This window comes from Sphaeramia orbicularis, chromosome 21 (genome assembly GCF_902148855.1).
Source record: "Sphaeramia orbicularis chromosome 21, fSphaOr1.1, whole genome shotgun sequence".
In the NCBI taxonomy this organism is placed as follows: domain Eukaryota; kingdom Metazoa; phylum Chordata; class Actinopteri; order Kurtiformes; family Apogonidae; genus Sphaeramia; species Sphaeramia orbicularis.
Genome location: NC_043977.1, coordinates 48,592,730 through 48,613,839, shown reverse-complemented (window position 1 = coordinate 48,613,839; position 21,110 = coordinate 48,592,730). Strand labels below are relative to the sequence as shown.

Here is a 21,110-nt window from a genome sequence, read left to right as displayed (position 1 = left end):
CCGAAATGGTTCGGTATGTGTACCGTTACACGCCTACTATCTATCTATCTATCTATCTATCTATCTATCTATCTATCTATCTATCTATCTATCTATCTATCTATCTATCTCTCTAAGATGGTGCTGGTGATGCGGAAGCCTATTACGTGCAGCTCTGTCTTGTTAGTGTGTTTTTTAGGTGTGTTTTTTAGATGTGCTTTTGTTTTTCTTAACTCAGTGTGTATTTACATGTTTCACCGTTTAGTGCTAGGAATGGATATTGTTCCTCTCAGTATGTCTTGTACTGAGAAGACTTCTCCACATGGACTCACTCATGAGGAGCAGAATAGCCGGCCAGCTATTGTTTACTCTCAGTGGGAGTTACTGGATCTTGCTCCTTTCTCCAAACTTGTTGGGACAAGACACGATATCTTGGCTGAATTTTTGAGGGTGAGACGCCGGGGAATACAGGCTGGGGCAAAAAGGAATAGGAGGCAGAGGGTAAGAGCACAGAAGGAGGCTTTTAAACCTGCGCTCCCCTCTGTTGTCATGGGAAATGTCTGCTCTTTGGGCAGTAAGATGGAGGAGCTGGAGACTTTTGTCAGGAGCCAGAGGGTCTACCGGGAAAGCAGCCTTATATGTTTCACAGAAACCTGGCTCAGTGACTGCATTCCTGACCGCAACACCAGCATTAGTGGCTTCCTGACGATACGAGCGGACCGGGACACCAAAGCAAGCGGCAAGAAAAGAGGAGGGGGAGTCGCCCTGCTTATTAACAACCGATGGTGTAACCCGGGACACGCCACCATCAAGGAGCGGATACGCAACAAAGACATTGAACTCCTCGCAGTGAGTGTGAGACCCTATTACCTGCCGAGGGAGTTTACAGTGGTCATCGCCATTGTTGTTTACATTCCGCCGTCGGCGCATGCTGAAACTGCGTGTGACATCATACACGCAGTTATCGTGGGACTCCAAGCCAAATACCTGGACGCATTCATTCTCCTGTCTGAAGATTTCAACCACGTTTCTCTTTCCAGCACACTCCCCATCTTCAAGCAGTTTGTGGCCTGTCATACAAGAGGAGATAAAACTCTGGATCTATTGTATGCTAATGTGAAGGGTGCATACAAATCCACTGTGCTGCCTCCTCTTGGTGACTCAGACCACAACCTGGTCCAACTCTCCTCCACCTACACCCCCATTGTTAAAAGAATCCCTGTTACCACCAGGACTGTTAAGTGCTGGTCCCAGAAAGCAGAAGAATCTCTGCAGAGCTGCTTGGAACTCACAGACTGGGATGTTTTCTGTGAGTCACATGGGGAGGACATTGATGGGCTTACAGACTGCATCTCTGATTACATCAAGTTCTGTGTTGAGACCAATGTTCCCAGCAAAGAGATCCGATGCTTCGCAAATAACAAACCCTGGATTACCAGAGACCTGAAGCACCTTTTAAATCAGAAGAAAAGGGCTTTCAGGGAGGGTGACAGTGATAAAGCAAAGGCTTTACAAAAAGAACTCAGGTGAAGATTGTGGAGGGGAAACAAGCCTACAGGGACAGACTGGAACATCAGCTGCAGCAGGACGGTGTGAGACAGGTCTGGACTGGCATGAGGAAGATCACCGGCATGGATCAGAAGGGTGGGCCACTGATCGACGGGGACGAGGACCTGGCTGACAGCCTGAATCTACTTTTTAACAGATTTGATGGTGCCACCTCATCCTGTCCACTGCCTAGGGTGCAACCCCCCCCTTCAACAAGCTCCACAAGCTCATTCTCCACCACACCCATAACTTTTCAGTCATTTTAGGTTAAGAGACAACTGGACAGACTCAAATGTGGAAAGGCAGCTGGACCTGATGGTATCAGCCCCAGGCTGCTGAAGATCTGTTCCAGTCAGCTCTGTGGAACACTCAGATGAGTCTTCAGTCTGTTAAAAGCAGTAGCCTTCCCAATTCTGTACAAGCTGCTTGTGGTATCACAACCTGTGAGGGCATGGCATGCAGGTAGACATGCACAAAATGCTGCACCAAGCTTCTTTGCAATTGCACAGACTGGGACAAACCTCTCCCTTGGACCGTGCCCAGAGTGCATGAATACCGTTGAAGATCCAAACATTCCTTGGCTGGAATAATACACAAGCAAAACCAGCATGTCTGTATCATCACATCTGATGATGACCCGAGAATGAGACTCTGCTGCATGTATTGCATGGAACACCAATCTGGTGTCAGCCTCTTCCTGGTCACTATGCAGGTCTGTCAAGTTGTCAACACCTGAGTTGCTGACCACCTTGACCTCCTCACCATTTTCGAAGCCACCTGCCAAAATGACTTTTTTCTCTGAGGATATTCTCTCTGGCCCTGTATTGACTATGTAGTTGCTTACAAAGCTGCTTAGAGCAGCCTTGTTACCACTGACCTTGAGGTATTTTCTGTAGTTAGGAACATTGGCGTTGCCTGTGATGATATGCGTTGATCTGCTTGCTTGGATGGTGCCTCTTCTTTGTCTTTCCAGGTCTTTGAGTGTGGATGATCATATCTATCAAACACTACAGCAACACAGTGGATGTTTTCCTTTTCCATTCGCATCGTGATCTTCTTCCAGACATACTCGCCCAGGTCATTGAATGTCTGAAAGACAGAGTCAGGGAGACTCTGTAGAAGAGCCATGCCATCGATAAGGTATGCAGATGGGTCAGAAATATTAGGCAACTGCTGTGTTTCCTCAACTACAGACTCAATTTGTTTTGCAAGGTCCCAGTGTGATTGGAGTATGGATGCGACAGCACTGTGCGATGAGATCATGGCAGATTGCAGTGACACGCAAATTGTCCTTGAAAGCTGGTTCCTCGTCACAGGTCTTGTAATTTCTGTGGGCATTTGAATCAACACACCAGTTCACAAAGTCATAAACATTGTTTGGTACATAGTTGCTGCAGTGGAGACGAGATAGCCGATCACTGCTGACATATGATTTACTGTCATGATCGACCTGCTCCATGCTTTTTCTCAGTATGTCCACAGCTCTATGTAGTATTTGCTTGTCAGGGAGACCTTGACTTGGCTGTTGTGTCTCACAGTCTTCTGAAGGATTTGTTGTCTCTTCTGACTTGGAGACGTGCAGCTTCTCCTCATTGCATATCCCATGGGCGCACTTTCAGAGCATACCATATCGGACTTTCCGGCTCGTTCAACAAATACCAGCCTGAGCTTATAATGCTGTATTAGCTTTTCCTTCAATTTCCAGGAACTGTATTTAGTGGGTTGGGCTGTTTCATCTTCTTCCTCAGACCTCAGTGTCTTCCATATGTCATCATAACTCTCAGTCAAGGACTTTAGTGTCATCACTTTCATATCTTTGGAAAAAACTGTTTTGTCAATAACTTCAGTGAGCTTAATAAAAACTTTGTCATCAATACTGATCTGATGGTTTTGTTCTTTTTTCCATCTGGCAGCTGCTATATTTCGTTCCAAAATGTAGTGTGCAAGGCAGCTTTTATGATATTTGGCATCATATGCAAAGAGATCCGGGTATGCAATAAGCCGATGATGTATGACTTCATCTTTTCTCTCTGACACGGCATGGAGGACCTTGTCTCTGGTACTCTTACCTGTACCAGTCATAATGGCTGTCAGATGTTCTGGTCTTGTTCTGGCCTTCCCACAAATGAAACAATCTCTTCGTAGGTCAAATAATTGGGTATCAATCCTACTCAGTCTTCTTGAGGGTCCTGGTGCAGGTATGTTCTGACTATCAAATTTGCAGCTTGTTGCTCATTGATATTGGTCTTACTGGAGTAGTTTGCCCTACACGACACATGATATGATACCCTTATTTGAAGGAAAGTATATCATCTTTATAAGGAGAAACGGTTTTATTCACATCATCATCTCTCTGTTGGGCAACATGTAGTATGCGCTGAAGACCTTCTGCTGTGGGCTTTTTGACATATGGCTCTTGTTTCTTTCCTTTTTCTAAATGTTTACCACAGATTATGCAACGATTTGGATCCAATGTTTGCACATCACTCTCCATTCTGGTACAACTGAGAAAAAAGTAAAAAAGATACACTTCAGAAGTTGGACAGTATCTATGTATTGCACATACAATGTACAGCAACCATATTGTTACCAGTGAGAGTAATTATGGATGTGTTCCATTCTGATGAAACAGAGTCAACTACTGTATTATGGCTGCTCATGCAGTGCTCTGTGGGTTGATTAGCTAGCTAGACTCATATCTACTTCAGTTAGGTCTGGTCACTTTCTAGCTAGCTACTTCAATTAAGCTAGGTCTCTCTCCCGCTAGCAAATTTGACAATTGATTTGGCAAGGTCTTTCTCACCCTTTACACATCAAAAATATTTGCAATGATTTACCTGTCAGTTTATGAAGAAATCTGTGAAGGCAAAACAATGCAGATAGAGCAGGGAGCAAAATGTTGTATGACTTGACAGTAACCAGCTCTGAATCAACTGACTTGCCATTGAGCCTCAAATGTGTGGAGCTTGGTTTTCCTCAGCCAGCAGTTCTACTGCAGGCCTGCATTTTTCTCTGGACTGTTGTTGAAGTTGCTTGTTTTATGAATAATGTCTTCTCAAGTTTAGGATGTTTCATACATTTCCACTTCTATTCAAGTGAACTTGTATATGTCTATAAGTGAAGTAAAAAACAATAATAATACAAAATAAATAAAGAGGTATGATACTTTTTTTATTTTATTACTTTTTCAGATCGGGACACCTTGTTCCAAAAGTGAATTGTCTTAGCAGTAACAGTGAATTTGTGAACACCACATAATGATTTATGGAATGAAGATTTCATGAGGAATTTATTTATTCTTTTTGGGACACCTCACATCTTTGGTGAGATAACTCCATGAGTATACAAGCTACCAATACACAATTGGTATTGCTGGATTCAGTAGAACCACGGCTTTCAAACAAGCCCTCATATGTGTTGTTATGGCATTCCATTACAGAGTCACTAAAAAATAAAGAGAATATTCTACATAGATTTCCATTCTCGCCTATTGTAGGTATGTGTTAAAATGACTATATCTCCTATTTGAATTCAGATATTTACATTTTGTTTTTTCTAGAATGTGTAGGGATATCCTGGCTTCCACTACGCCAAGTTATAGACCTCCTGGTGCTTCCATAGTGAATCTACATGGGTTTATATGCTTCAATCACCAAACGAACAGACTTCATTTTTTGTCTGTGGGTATACAACAATATAGATCAATTTTACCACTTTTGCATTAAAATATTTTTTATACATGTATGGGGGGCCTTAGAGATGAGGAAAAACTATGTTGTGTTTGGTTCTACCTCCAGGAGGGGTATCTCAAAAACTAAAGCACTTTTTAGCTGTTAGTCACAGGCCTAACTGTGGTGGCTGGTGTCCTGTTTTTTGGTGTGGTGTGTTGGAGGGAGGAAGCTCGCATTTCTGACAGAAACAGACTGAACAAACTGATTAAGAAAGTGAGCTCCATCATCGGGACGGGACTGGACACAGTTCGGCAGGTGGCTGGGGTGAGAATGCTCAGGAAACTGGACTCAATTTTGAGGAACGCATCTCACCCACTTCACCATCTTTAGGTGTTCAGGGAGAGCACCTTCAGCCATAGACTGATTCCCCATCGGTCCAGGACTGAACGCAGTAGGAGGTCCTCCTGCCGGCTGCCATTAGACTTTACAATATCGCTGTGCGATAAATTATTGTATGCTGTGCATACTATAGGTGTTTGTTTTATTGTATTATTTACATTTACTTTATTGCACATATTATATATATATATATATAATATATATATATATATATATATATATATATATATATATATATATCTTTTATTCTGTTTCTAAACACTTCTTAGTGCCATTGTTGGTTGTATGTGGGTGTCTTTTGTGATGGGTCAGTGTGTTTTTTGCTTGTACTGTTTGTACTGCTGCTGTTGTAACAAACAATTTCCTGCAAAGGATCAATAAAGTATCTATCTATCTATCTATCTATCTATCTATCTATCTATCTATCTATCTATCTATCTATCTATCTATCTATCTATCTATCTATCTATCTATCTATCTATCTATCTATCTATCTATCTATCTATCTATCTATCTTCAAGGAGAAGCAGTCCATCCAGGATCCTAGCCGCTGCACCATCCAGATTGACTTCAGTGACAATGCCAGCATTCTGTCACAAAATGAGCTCCAAAGTGGTCACTGGTGCCATGGCCAGGCAGCCCTCTGCACTGCAGTTATCTGAACCTCAGAGGGGACAGAGTCCTATGGCATCATCTCTGACTACCTAGACCATGACCAGTCTGCTCCAGCTGTGTTTGTGGATCAACTTGTGGAGTCTGCCCAGTCCCAGTCATCAGTCCCCACTGAGGAGAGTGAGATCCTCAGTGATGGAGCTACCATGCACTTTAAGCAGAAGTACATGATGTTCTACATGACTTCTCTTCTACAGAGTAGGGGCATCAAAGTCACTTGGAACTTCTTTGTGACTTCACACGGGAAAGGAGTGGCTGACGGTGTCGGTGGTACTGTGAAGCGTCTGGTGTTCAATGCCATCAAGTCCCATACGCATCACATGACAACAACTGCTGAGTATACCAAGTGTGTCATAGAAGACAACAAGAAGATCAACATCCAGTTCATCTCAGCAGAGGTCATCCAACAGAGAATTCCAGCTCTCAACATCATCTGGGGATCTGTCCTGTCCATTCCTGGAATCCAGTCTGTTCACTGTGTGAGGATGCAGTCCTTTGGTCAGGTTTCTGTATCCCGCTATTCTGAGCAACCTGGATGCACCCACAACCTTCTTCCACAGCCTGAGCCCCAGCCTGTACCTGTAGCAGCTTATAAATGGTATACAGTTGTGAAGGCTGACTCTAAGTGGTGTGTAGCACGAGCCATCAGCTTGGAGGAAGGTGCCAACATTATGCTGTGATCGGTGCTGAATATACAGAATTTACTGAGCATTAAATGTGCATTAATGTGCTTAATGAATCACTTTCTACAGCTAATATGTGTCCTTTGATATGTAGTCATAAATATGTATAAAAATGTATAAATTTGTTACCTGTCTTTTCTTTCCCGACATAACCGAAATTCCTAATTCCGTACATAACCATTCCATTCTGATATTCTTTAAAAAAAAAAAAAAAAAAAAAAAAAAAAAAAAATATATATATATATATATTATATACACACACACACACACACACATATATATATATACATATATGTATATATATATATACACACACACACACACACACACACACACACACACACACACATATATATATATATATATATATATATATATATATATATATATATATATATATATATATATATATATGGCCAGGATAGGCTCTGGCCCCCCCAACCATCACAATGACAAAGGGGTTCAAAAAATGGATGGTTGGATAAAGACAGAGGCAGATCCAGAATGGGGTGGAGTGAAGCTCTCTACAGTCAGAAAATGGAACAGATGTAAATTAGCTTGTAGCTAACTCTGGTATAGCTAGTAGCTTTGCATTGTCTCTGTCAAACAAACAAACAACAAACAAAAAAACAACAACAAAAAACTAAATCAAAATATAAATAAAGTTGAAAACTTTTTTTCTGAGTCCATGACCATTTGACTTCTCACAGGAATATTAGAGTTTGTGGTGCATTGCTGTACATTAATTATATAACATAACTCAAAGGAGCTCAACATTAAATATGTACAACAGAAAATTTAACACACATAAATGTAACAGGAAAACAATTGACTTCTCACATGTAAGCTACATCTGGATGATAATATTACTGGGTTTTACTGAAGGAAGGTTCTGAATGCTTTTGCTTATGGTGGAGTACTTTCACAGTGTGATATCCATGCTTTTGCAGAAATCAGCTATTTGAATACCTAACTCTTCCATCATAGGTTAAATAGTGGTGAAGGATCAACATAAATGATGAGTGTGAAGTGAAAATACACCTACAACCAGAGACTGTGGTTAGATTGGTATGTTTTTGCTCTGGCCATGAAAGGGTTAAGCAGAGGGGGCCCAGTGTGTTCTGCACAAATCTGCTTTTACTGCACCATGGCCACTGAGGTCGGCACTGCTCTCATTTAGTAACCAAGGCTTTTCTACACAAAGAATCAATCTCTTTAACTTTCTTTTGTGTAAATCTTCTAAGCTGTAAATGGATCAATGCACCCATGTTTGACTCTACTGATTGTAAGTGGTTGCTTAAATTAATATTTGGCTGTTAAAAAACCTTTTGGTTTGATGTCCTTCAGTTACATAGTTGGAGGAAGTGGAGGAAAGGTTAAACAGCAGCAGGAGGGTGAGTATCAGCTGACATACAGGGTTTATGACAGAACACAGGAAGAAAATAAAGGAAGAGATAAAGGAACAGCAAAGCAAGTGAAAAAAAAGAGACGGAAGACTTTGGACAAGATCTCTTGGAGCAGAAAGTGGAGAAAGCAAAGTCCAGAAAAAGACAAGAAGAGGAAAAAAGCCTCTATCATGGCATACCGACTGTTTGAGGGGAAGGATCATGCTGCTGTTTACCAGAAGTACCGCATGACACCTCCAGACCAGCTCAAGAACATTATTCTTGAATACCTCGATCAGAAGGTGAGACATTTGATGACTATAATTCACTTTAAAAGCAGAGATTTTCTGTACTGTTTATCTTCATATATTCAGAAGGGACGGCCTCATGTGTTGGCAGTAGATGTGGGATGTGGGACGGGTCAGAACTGTCGCCTGATGGCTCCACACTTTCACAATGTGGTTGGCATCGACATCAGCGAATGTCAACTGGAGGAGGCCAAAGCTGAGCCAGGACACCCCAACATTACATACAGGTAGGAGTAAGAAAATAGGAAAATATCCCAACAAACACCTACATGTCATAGTGAAGAACACAGTCCCCTCATTACAGTTAGAGCTAAAAAAAAAACACCCAAAAGAAACACCTAGAATATATTTGACAAGCGGATAAAGGCTTACAATTAAATTGATATGTTTGAAGGCTGATGATTTCAAATTAACTTGTATTAATGAAGAAGGGCTGAGTTTTACATGGAAGCTATGGCATCTGCTATAGACTACCAGTGTTGGTTAATATTATGCTACATGCTTTAGAGCTGCAGCTATCAATTATTTTGTAACCGATTAATATATTGATTATTTTCTTTGATTCAATTTAGTTGAACAATTATTTGAATGGATAAAAAAATAGCAAAAATGTGCAACAGACAGGTCTGAAAATAACAATTTATTCCGTTATTCCACAACCAGCTGAAACAACCACAAAACATACAAGTTAAAGGACATATAAAAATATCTATATAGAAATAACAATAACAACAGTATTAAGGTATACATAAAAAGATCTACAGATTAAACAAATACAAACAAGTCAAATAACATCTACAAACAATATGTGCACTGCAGTCTTCAACACATTTGTATCCAACTTACTAACTTACTAACAACTTAAGATGGAACTAACATACAACTTTGTGATGATCCTGGCGTAATGTGTGTCAATTAACTGATAAATCATTTCAGCTCAGTTTACTGAAATTGTATTAATTATTTAAACCCATCAAATATGTGATCAAACTAGTGTGTATTATATAAATAAACATATGACATAATGTTGCCTAATGGCACATTATGTCACATTCTAAATTAAATTTAAAGTTAATCATAGTTTGATTAACCCTCCTGCCAGAGGGCTGAAAATGGTGTCAGCATTATATGGAGTCTTTTGACTTAGACTGACAGGAAAGAGCTGCAGAAGGAAGGTTACATTTTCAGTATCTAATGTTCTTCCCTGTGATTTCGGTTCTGCAGCTTTGAGTTTGATTATTTTGTGACATTGTTTGAACATGTTGGCTCAGATCCAAACCAAACCAATATCCCTGTGTTCTGTGTAGTTGAGTTACAATTTTTATGAAAGCTGTCTAGTGGCTTTGAAGAAAGCAGTATATCCTGCTTAGCTTCACTTTCATTTGAATATTATAATATAAGATTGCATCCTGAAGAGGGTCAAGGACTGTGTGTGTGTAATTTTAGAATTGCGATGTAGTGTATTGAATTATATTAGTATGGCAGCAGTATTTGCACAGAGTGAAACAATCATGTTTCTAACTTAGCTCCTTTACATCTTAAAATGTATTATTTCTGAAAATACCATGTGATATGATATTTAAATTGTGCAGGTTTCTCTAAATGATTACTTGACTTGTCCTGTGCTATATGGCAGTGACATACAGAAGTAGGGGAGACCGAGGACAATTGTAACCGGGTCAGTTGTAAACACTTGCAATTACTCCAATCAGGAACAAGTTAGGACTCACCTGATTCAGTCTGCACATGGTCAGTTTAGTCCTTAGTCACATGGGAAGCTGTAGTGCCGTGAGGCAGACACATCAAAATCTGAGAGGGAAAACATTATTTTGTGGTAAGAAAGTAATTATTTTTGCTCAAATTACTTTGTGATTACTTGGCATGCTTTGTAGTTAGACTCTTAAAGGTATGTCATGTTGATTATGGTCTGTTTAGCTATCTTCATTCAGTTTATTTGTGGTAATGTTTTAGCTTCTAGCTGTAAGGCAAGCTAGCTCATCATTAATGCATTCAGGGACAGTTGTAACAAACTTGCTTGGGGTAGATTGTAACACTTTCTAAAATGTTATAACTTATGCCAAGCTAAAATTCAATTGTTTTTCCAGGAATTCATGACCATTGGAACCCTGCCACTGTTTTTTTTTTTTTTTTTTTTTAGTTTTAATGTGCCTAGGTCCCGGAAGAGAAAGACTGACAGAGGGTGCCCCTCGACATTTTGAAGAGGGCATCCACTGATGTAAAGGTCCACGGAAAGTCAGTCAGATCTGTGACAAAATTGTATGGCATATGCCATGTCACTCCATATAGATTCTGCAAAGGGAGGAAAAAGTTAGAAGATCAGGGGTCAAGTGAACTTCCAGGAGCAGGCTACAACTCTGCAACAAAGGTGTTGACTGATGAACAAGAAAAGATTTTGACAGAGTATCTGAAAGCGCTACTATGGACTATGTCCCAGAGAGATAAGCACATACGAATTGGTAAAGTATAAGTCAGGCTAAATTTATGAAAGTTATACTGGTGGCAATATATAAAATACATATTGAATAGGGAAATATTTAACATTTTTTACATGATTAAAATTACAGGTGAGAGAACTTGCATATCAGTTTGCAGAAAAATATGGCTGCAAACATCCAAAGTCATGGGATGAGACTTCACCTGCTGGTCAAGATTGGTTTTCCGGCTTTATGAAATGAAACCCAACTCTTTCCATTAGTCAGTCAGTACCTTAAGTCATTGTCATGGCCCTAATTTTATAATGTTATATTTTACCCCAAGGTATGTTACAACTGACCCGGGCTATGGGGTCAATTGTAACATTTCACTACTTGTGTTTGAGATTAAGTCATGCATTTTCTATTTGTCTTGCACAGACATTTCTAGGTCATTTACTGGCAGACACTTGAAGCTAGTTTATATACCGGTTTGAAGACACTGGGTTAAAGAGCTCAAAGTTAGAGACAGAAATGTCAAAAATGTTACAACTGTCCCCGGTCTCCCCTACAATAGAACAGCGCAGTTCCATGTGTGAGTAGTGTTCTTTCATGTGCAGGAGGGGGGCAGCTGAGGAGCTGCCATTTGCAGATGCCTCTGTTGACCTGATCACAGCTGCATCTGCAGCCCATTGGTTTGATCAGTCACGGTTCTTAGACGAGGTAAGCCGAGTGTTGAAACCCAGGGGCTGTGTGGCTCTGCTGGGCTTCTGTGATGACAAAACCACCTTCCACTTCCAAGACTGTGGACAGAGACTGAACCACATCTATGAGGAGGTGAGTGGAGGCTCATGGGAGTTATCAGCAGGTCAAACATTAAGTATACTCATACAGCAGCTGTGACATAAACACTAGCAGTAGAATGGCACGGTGAGGAAACCTACAAATAATTAGCCAGAATGGTTATCCTTGTACTGGCCACATTTTGGAATATTTGAAGGTAAAACTCAGCTGTGTGTGAAGGTCCAGTAGATTCAGGAGCATCTTATTACAAAAATGCAATCTAATACTCATAATAATGTTTTAGTGTAATGATGTCAATGAGAGTCACTTAGATCCAGTGCCTTAGAACTAGATCTACTGCCTTTTACTGATAATGTACAATACAGTGGCGATTTCTCATAGACTGCAAGGGAAGCCCAGCTTCCCCTAAAATTACGAAAATTAAATGGTTAAATATGTACGGTTGTGTTGACATTTTATTGACTACAAATGTGTTAGAGCACGTTCATCTCAAAGATTAGTTCGTTCAGATCAGCTTCATCACAAATCAACGGACACAATGTTGTTTACCTCTCATACATTCCTGTTGCGCTGTTTTCTCATTCGATCTCTGCTCAGTGCATTTGTCCGTAGACACCGGGCGTCTATGGGCTTCAATGGGACTGAGTGGAACAGTTTTTTTCATTGCCTCAAAACTGGACAGTAATTGGATAAATGCCACGATGTTGTCCCGCCCCCGGACGCCGGGCGTCTCTGGGGGTGAATGGAGCTGTGGGCGGAGCTCGGCCGGGCTGGATGCCAGAATCCCACGCACTGATTGGAGGATCAGTCGAAAGGATGAATCCCGTTTGATTGACAGCTATTTTGAGATCTACTCCTTCACTGACACAGTTCAGTTTAATACCGCTGTGCATTCTGCTGTGAAATCAAGAGAGAAACCACTACAAAATTACTCGTTCATTTCTTGCACTGTAAACAAAACACACTCATTGTACTTCCTTGGTTCAATTTAACATAATTTCAGCGTTTTCTTGTTTCAGTTACACAATTTAATCATTTCTTGTTCGCATTTAATATCGTTTTGTAGATAGTTAAATCAATCAAACTGTCGGTTAGGTCAGAGTGAAAGGAGCATCTCTTGTTTAAAAAGGCTGAAGTCTTATACTCGCAACACAATGGGCCAAGGCAATCTAAGCAGCCTAGCTCTGCTGGACATTGAGAAGACACTGATCCAGTCCCTGGAAAAGACACCTACTTGGTACGATAAGGTCACTGACCATTTTCTTTAGAAGGAACGGAGGGCTGAATGTATGTTTAAATAACTTGACAAATTTTTTTTTTTTTTTTGATGTAAACCGACAATGAGCTTCCCTGTCGGAAGACGAGCAGCCGCCACTGTATAATACCATTATGAATGAATAGGACCAGAGCTAAAATCCCTTAACTTAAAAAACACAGAACAGACACAAGAAACACTGGCTGTAACAAAGCCTACATGTTTTTGTGGCTGTTATAGATGAGGATGGTGGATATTCAGTCGGTGGCAACCTGCACTTTCTCCAATAGATGTAAATATCATATAATGACCTAAAACAAACACAGCTCAACAGGCTTTTCCTTAAAGGTTTAATATGTCAGTGCATGCTTATGTGAAGTGATATGAAGTGAGTTGGCATCTGAGTTGTATTTGTTGACATAGCTAACTTTTTTCTATGCTACAGTAGCTGTGTTGACCAGAGAGCAGAACTGAGGCCCAAGCATAAGGATTTTGACAGAATACACTCCTGATCAAAATCTTAAGACCAGTTGGAAAATTGCAAAATTTACATTTTGCACTGTTGAACCTGTGGCAGTTAGCTAGGGAATCAAATCACCGCGTTTGTCCGACAACGCCACGCAGCGGAATTTTACCCCTGGGAAAATTGTACAAGTAAATAAAAGTTAAATAGCAAGGTCACGCAGGTTTGTAATGATCCACCCGGGAGAGGTCATGTTTGGTTAAAAGAAAGTGTGCCTTAGATGGGCAATTTTTCAACTGGCCTGGTGTGTGTGTGTGTGTGTGTTGTGTGTGTGTGTGTGCGTGTGTGCGTGTGTGTGTGTTGTTTTTTTAGCCAGATAGCGTCAAGAGAGATCAAGATCTCTTTTACAAGGGCAACCTGGCCAAGAGGTCAGCAGCACACACCATGAAAGAATACAGGTTTTAAGAGACAGGCAATAACAACAGTTTTAAAGTGCAATTTTTTTTACATTTTTTAAAATGCAAATTTAGTGGAGGTACACAGCAATTTAAATAAACAGGCACTGTCCAGTTGACTCTCACTGTCTTGTCTGTAAAACAAAACAAATAGTTTGGAGTGATACGAGCTCAGGTATTTTCAGCTCCAATTGAAGGGTATTCCAGGCAGAGGGGGCTGAAAAAGCCGAAAGAAGGCTCGCTTCCCCAGTTCAGTCCTGACTATGGGTACATTCAAATAATACATTTCACAAGACTGTAAGGAATAGTGGCTAGTGGTTTTTTGGAGAAGTGAGGATAGGTATGACAGAACCATGCTGAGAAGAGCTTTGTAGATTAAACTCAATCAATGGATGACCCTTTGCGAGTTCAGAGACAGCCACTCAACTTTACCATATAGTTCACAGTGATGAGTGAGGTGATTACAGCTACTAATAAAACGTAGTGCACAATGGCAAACAGTGTTCAAGGATTGTGAACATTTGACTGAGGCACTCATGTACATAATCCAACATTGGTAGAAAAATGGCTGTTACCAAGTATTTCCTCTAAGTGAGAAACAAGCTTTATTTGGGTGGTAAAAAACTAGCTTCACCCTCAATTTACAAACCAGATTGCTGATGTAGCTTTGGATAGAAAGTTCCTGACATATCAGAAAACCAAGGTATTTATAACTGGAGACTAATTCTATGCCTTGGGCAGTTGTTATTGACCAAGTAATCACTGGTATGTCTTGTTCATGTGCAAAAACCACAAGTTTGACTTTGTCATCATATAAAAGCAATTCCAATGCCCACAGATGAGCCTGGACTATGTTAAAAGCAGTTTGTAAAAACTCTAACACTAATGGAAATGCGAAAGAGAAAGGCAGAACAACGTCTTTCAAATGAGTGACACATATCGAGAGGACCTACCTTTCACAGGAATACATAATTCTGAGGCAAGGTAACTGTGTGAGTGGGCTAACATTAAGAAAGGCTAACATTACCCTATGTTTTTCCTCATGTTGAATACATTTATATTCATGCAGCTGCTTGTGTGACCAGTAATACCTACAAACTGCTCCTGATCAAGTCATGATAATTTTATAATAGTGAGCAAATACTGACAGATTTTTGGGTAAACTAAATAGAGTAGTAGTATAGTAGTAGTAGTATATGTCACTGTTTCTAAAACAGCGGGTTTCTGAACTTAAAAAAAAAAAAAAAAAAAGCCAAAAATTTAGAGCCTACCCACTTCTCCAAGTACCACTACACCACTGGTTACCAGCCACCAACAAATAACAACAAATGCTCCCAGCATAAAACTGCCTCAAATACAAATTTCGTCTGAGCACACAAGCGCATGCATATATTACATATTCAACATTTAAATACTTATGTAGAGAAGTGCTTTTTATTCTATTTGACGACTTGTTTTTGTGAAGTAACCACTGCATGATTCTGAAAATCACTACAAAGTCAGAGATCAATAGACACTGGTGCAGAATGAATTGAGGCTCTGACATGGTTGATTTGACTTTTAGGTTCTGGTTTCACCACCTCAGAAAGGCTCAAGTGTTCTTACTTCTACTAAAGTTTAACAACAAAGAGTAATTCTGTAGCTTGTGTTGTTGTGCGTTTTCATGCATAATTTCAGTCTAACCAGCAACGAATAAAGCGATCAAACAAGTGTTTTCATGAGATGAAGTCACAGACCTCATGCATGTCCTATAGTTGTAGACAGAACCGTAAATAGCCTTCAATTTAACCTGTCAGAAAATGAAGGATAAAATTTAAGATAAAATAAGGTCTGGCACAGTCTGAATGAAGGACAGGTTCAGTGGACTCCTCTGATTAGAGACTTAATAGTGACTTTGTTTTATTATAAATTTTAGTTTGAATGTTCAGCTTTGCTTCATCATATGTTTCTTTTCAGGTGAAGCAGATATTGTTACCGTACACCAGCCGTCAGGTGGCTGTAGCGGAACATAAACTAGAGGAGCTGTATGCTGCCATCACTTTCCCTGATAAACAGAGGTAGTAACACAGGAACACCAACCAAAACTCAGGTCTATGGGAGCAATGCTAAATGCAATATTTTTGTGTAGATCAAATAAGAGTTAACCCTTAAAGTCTTACAGCTATCTTTGTGGTAATTTCTTGATTACATTTTCTCTGCATTTAAATTTCCTCAGTGATTTATCACCATGTATTATAACATTAACCTCAGAATTTAGCTTTTTTTGTTTTTGAAAAGCATATTTTACTATATTTCAATTACTGATCATGTAAATCCTCAGAAAAAAATTCAATTCTCATTATATCAAAATAGAGCAAAATGAAGAATAAGTGACTTTTTCCAGTAGAATAAATCTTCAACTGAACATGAACAAGTGTCTCCAACCATTGTCATTTATCAAACTCCATGCTTTTTTTTTTGTGAATCAACAGAGTCTCTGAATATCCAAATGGGTGATATCTGATGACCATCAAAAGATGACAAACTGCATTTTACATCAGTTATTTACATGTGTTGATTGGATTAGTGCATCAACAAGTATGAAATACTGTTTTCTAGGTCTTTGAGGGTTAACAGTTCTCTATGTAAGATTTGTTTTGCAATGAAATTTGTATTGGACCTGTTGACATCAGATGATTCCATTTATACGTGAACAGTAGCTGGTGTTATACATTGTTAAGTTTTTTCCTACTTTTTTTCATAGAAACCAGTGCACAGGCTGTTATTATCAACTGAAACTATGGGTGTATTTACACCTGGAAAGTCCTTTGTCCGCTTATTTGGTTCAGATCAAATGTGGACTTTTTTTTTTTTTTTTTCATTTGGGTAGGACTGCATTCTCATTGCACTTTTTGTCAGGGTTAGGGTGATGAACTGCACTGGCATTTAACAGAAAAGGCGGGGGGGGGGGGGGGGGGGGGGGGGGGGGGGGGGTAATCAGACACAGCAAGTGTTGATGAAAACAAACATGGAGGTCCTATGTGAAGTTATCGTTTTCGGAATACATATTCTATTTTTATTTATTTATTTTAATTTTTTTTTTTTTTTATGTTTTATGTGTCATTCTGCATCAGTGAAGGTGTACTGCTCGACGGCTTCTTGTAAGCACAAAAAGGCGTATGGTTCCTTGGTTTGTTTTGGCTCGATGCTGGTTATATTCACACCAGAAGTGAACCAGTCCAGAGTCTGTTTGGAAACGGACCAAGAAAAAAAGACCTACAAAACCTAAAAAAAAGTCTGAACTTTTCGGGGAGACAAACTCCAGTCCATTTTAAATTGACCAAATGAAGTAGGTCTGAATACACCCTTAGAGATGGAGTTAGTGAACCTCTGAACTTCAGCTCAGAGCACAACATACAAACACACATGCAAATCTAGCACAGGTCATCATTAACAATATGTCTGAACTCCAGGGTGGAGTGTGTTCAGGCAAGTCTTCGATCACTGTGAAGACTCTGGTGGGTTTTATGGAGTCCTGGTCCCATGTTCCAGGCCTACAAGAAGAAAACCCGGAGATGGCTGACGAACTGCTGAAGAACACCCAGAACAGGTACAGTCATGTACACATGACTCATGTACACACACCAGTATGACTGATATACACAACAGGCTGGTACAAACACAGCAGAGTTAATATAACATATGACTGAAAAAACACATCCATATATGATGACTATCAGAGTCACATTCAGGATTACCATTCTACAATATTTGGAGAATTTATGCATAACATTTAAAGAACAAAGCTTATTATTCAATCAGAATACTTTGAGAAAAGCATAATGGATCAAGAACTGCATTCTGAATATTACAAAAAGAAAGTTGTAATCTTTATAGGAAAAAAGTATTATAAAAACGAAACTAAAATTTCAAGAGAAAAGCATTTGTAAAGTTGTAATATTCAGAGAAACAATAAATATGTTTAACTTCTTGGTGCGAAAGGATAAAAGGACAGTCAAAATATTACCAGAATAGAGCCATTCTATTTAAAGAAAAAGCATTGTGACCATACAAGAAAAAAAGGAATAATTCAGATGTAATTTAAATTTAAAAAAATAATCATAATATTATGAGAAGAAAGTCATATTTTTTGGGAAAAAGACAGAGTATTCTGAAATAAAAAGCCATATTTATATGAACAAACAAGTTAACAAAAAATCAGGTGACTCTTTACTTTGCATGTGATAAATACACAATATGTTTTAATGAGAGTAATACATCAGATGTTCATTGTACAGTGACTCTAATATTGACACTCATACACACAAAAGCATACTGTACATTTGTTATTCAGTCATCTGTCCTATAAAACAGAAGTGATGTGTTTCTTTCTGTTACTCAGGTTTCTGGAGGTGATGGGGAGTCACATGTCCTGACACTGAAATACAAGAACATTGGAGTATTTCTGTGTCCTCGCATCCAAACCATAATAATTAACAGCAAAGTCCATGGTCACGGCCCTGTGACTCAATCACATGACATTTTCAACACGTCGTAGCGTCACAAGTTGGTCACGAAGACCACTGGGGATATTTGTATTTGAAAGTGCTGACTTGAAACACTCTCCCACTTTTTATTTGATGTTGATAGAGCAAATACAACCAGAGATATGACATTTTGAAACCGGAGCAAACAAACGTGAATAAAAGTATGAAAATGAGGTGGGGGGGACGTTAGATTTCTGACCATATCTTCGTCATTTTTTGTCCCTTTTCAAAACCGAAAAACACTGGCTGAATCTGCAGATTGTAATCCACAGACTGCGTTAGCATTACAGGTAAGGGTGAGGATGACCCCACCTGAACCGCATGCAGAAACCGGGAGCACCGGGAGTGGGGTGGTGGGGGGAGGGGGGGGGGGGGGGGGGGGGAGAAAACCAGAGAAAAGGCCAATGTAAAGACATACTTTTATGTCAAATATTTGAGTATAGTTTTAATTTATTCTAATTTTGATTTTATATACGTAGTATTTGGAACCCATATTCACTTTTAAAGTCTTTGAAAAGGTTCATTAAGCATCTTGTGTTATGCAATAAATTCTATACATTTTTCAAATCAGATTTTACATTTTTTGTGTTTTTTTGGCCTTTTGTGTTAATATAGTAGGTTAAAGTGAAAGTGAAAAAATAATAGACAGATGAGATAGATTAAGGTGTGCTGGAAAAAAAAGATACCACACAGGGGAGTATTAAATAATTTCTTTATATAGTATTTAAGCAAATCAAAAGTACTCAAAAACGGACAAAAGAGGCTCAGACCCCTAAGGGTTAAGGCGGTGTGAGTTCTCAATGTCATTTAAAGACCTCTATACCTGTAAAAACTGATGTGATTAAATAATTGGTTAATGTAAAGTTTTACACATTAAAATAATTTTTCTCAGTGGAACTGTATGTTTCTTTTTAATGCAAACTCACCACAGTTATAGTTACTGGTCAGTAATGAAAGGATTCAGACTCGACCAACATACAAAACATGCTGTTTCCAATGGGCATCAGTGTGGGACTTAACCATGGAATTCTGTTTAGATATAGATTGATAGCCGTGTGAAACCAACTGTGAAGACCATCAAGGTATGGCCTGCGGGGGTAGACTCGGTACTCCAGGACAGGTTTAAGAACACAGATTGGAGTGTGTTTGCCTCCCAGGCTACCTGTGGCTCCCAGATTGACATTGACTCTTATACTCACGCAGTAGTGGAGCACATCAACACCACCATTGACAGTGTTACCACAGAGAAACAGATCACCACATACCCCAACCAGAAGCCTTGGATGAACAGGGAAGTGCGACTCCTACTGAAAACACGTAATAACGCGTTCAGATCAGGAGATGCACTCGCCTACAGTGCATCCAGAGCAGAACTGAAAAGGGGCATCAAAAAGGCCAAGCATGAACATAAGCTCAAGGTGGAGGAACACTTTGTGAACTCCGACCCTTCGTCGCATGTGGAGGGCATCCAGGCCATCACAGATTACAAGAACAGCAACACCTCATCAGCAACCATAGATATGTCCTTTCTAAATGAACTGAATGACTTTTATGCCCGTTTCGACAAGGACAATAAAGAAAAGGTCATAAAGCTCACACCCTCTGAAGACCTTCAGCCACTCACCCTCTCACACACAGACGTCCAGATCGCACTAAGCCGTATCAACGCACGCAAGGCTGCTGGCCCTGATGGTATTCCTGGACGTGTGCTCAGGGCTTGTGCTGAGCAGCTCTCAGGAATATTCACGGACATTTTCAACCTGTCCCTGGCCCAAGCTGTAGTACCGGCATGCTTCAAAACCACATCCATTGTACCGGTGCCAAAACTCTCCTCTCCAAAGTGCCTGAATGACTACCGCCCTGTGGCACTGACTCCCATAGTGATGAAGTGCTTCGAGCGGCTGGTCCTGGCACACCTCAAAGATTGTCTGCCCCCCACACTCGACCCACACCAATATGCCTACCGCAGCAACAGGAGTACAGAGGATGCAGTCTCCACAGCGCTGCACTGTGTACTCTCACACCTGGACAAGAAAAACACTTATGCAAGAATGCTGTTTGTAGACTTCAGCTCTGCATTCAACACTGTCATCCCCGCCAAGCTAATCACAAAACTCACAGACCTTGGAATCAGCACCTCCCTCTGCAACTGGATCATGGACTTTCTGACCAACAGACCACAGCATGTTAGGTCAGACCACATCACATCCTCCACCCTCACACTCAGCACTGGTACTCCACGAGGTTGTGTGATAAGCCCCTTCATCTACTCCCTCTTCACCCACGACTGCAGACCTATGTTTGAATCCAACTCCATCATAAAGTTCGCAGATGACACCACCGTGATCGGACTAATCAGCGACAATGACGAGTCGGCATACAGAGCAGAGGTCAAACACCTTGCTGCTTGGTGTGCGAACAACAACCTACTCCTCAACACCAGCAAAACAAAAGAAATCATCGTGGACTTCAGGAAGGAGAAAGGAGGCACCCACACCCCCCTCCACATCAACGGCATGGAGGTGGAGCG

General features: G+C 40.2%; 1 pseudogene; it reads left to right on the top strand.

Moving 5' to 3' along the window:
- Positions 1-8,115: 8,115 nt before the first annotated feature.
- On the top strand, positions 8,116-18,542 carry LOC115412117 (putative methyltransferase DDB_G0268948; annotated as a pseudogene).
- The last annotated feature ends 2,568 nt before the right edge of the window (positions 18,543-21,110 follow it).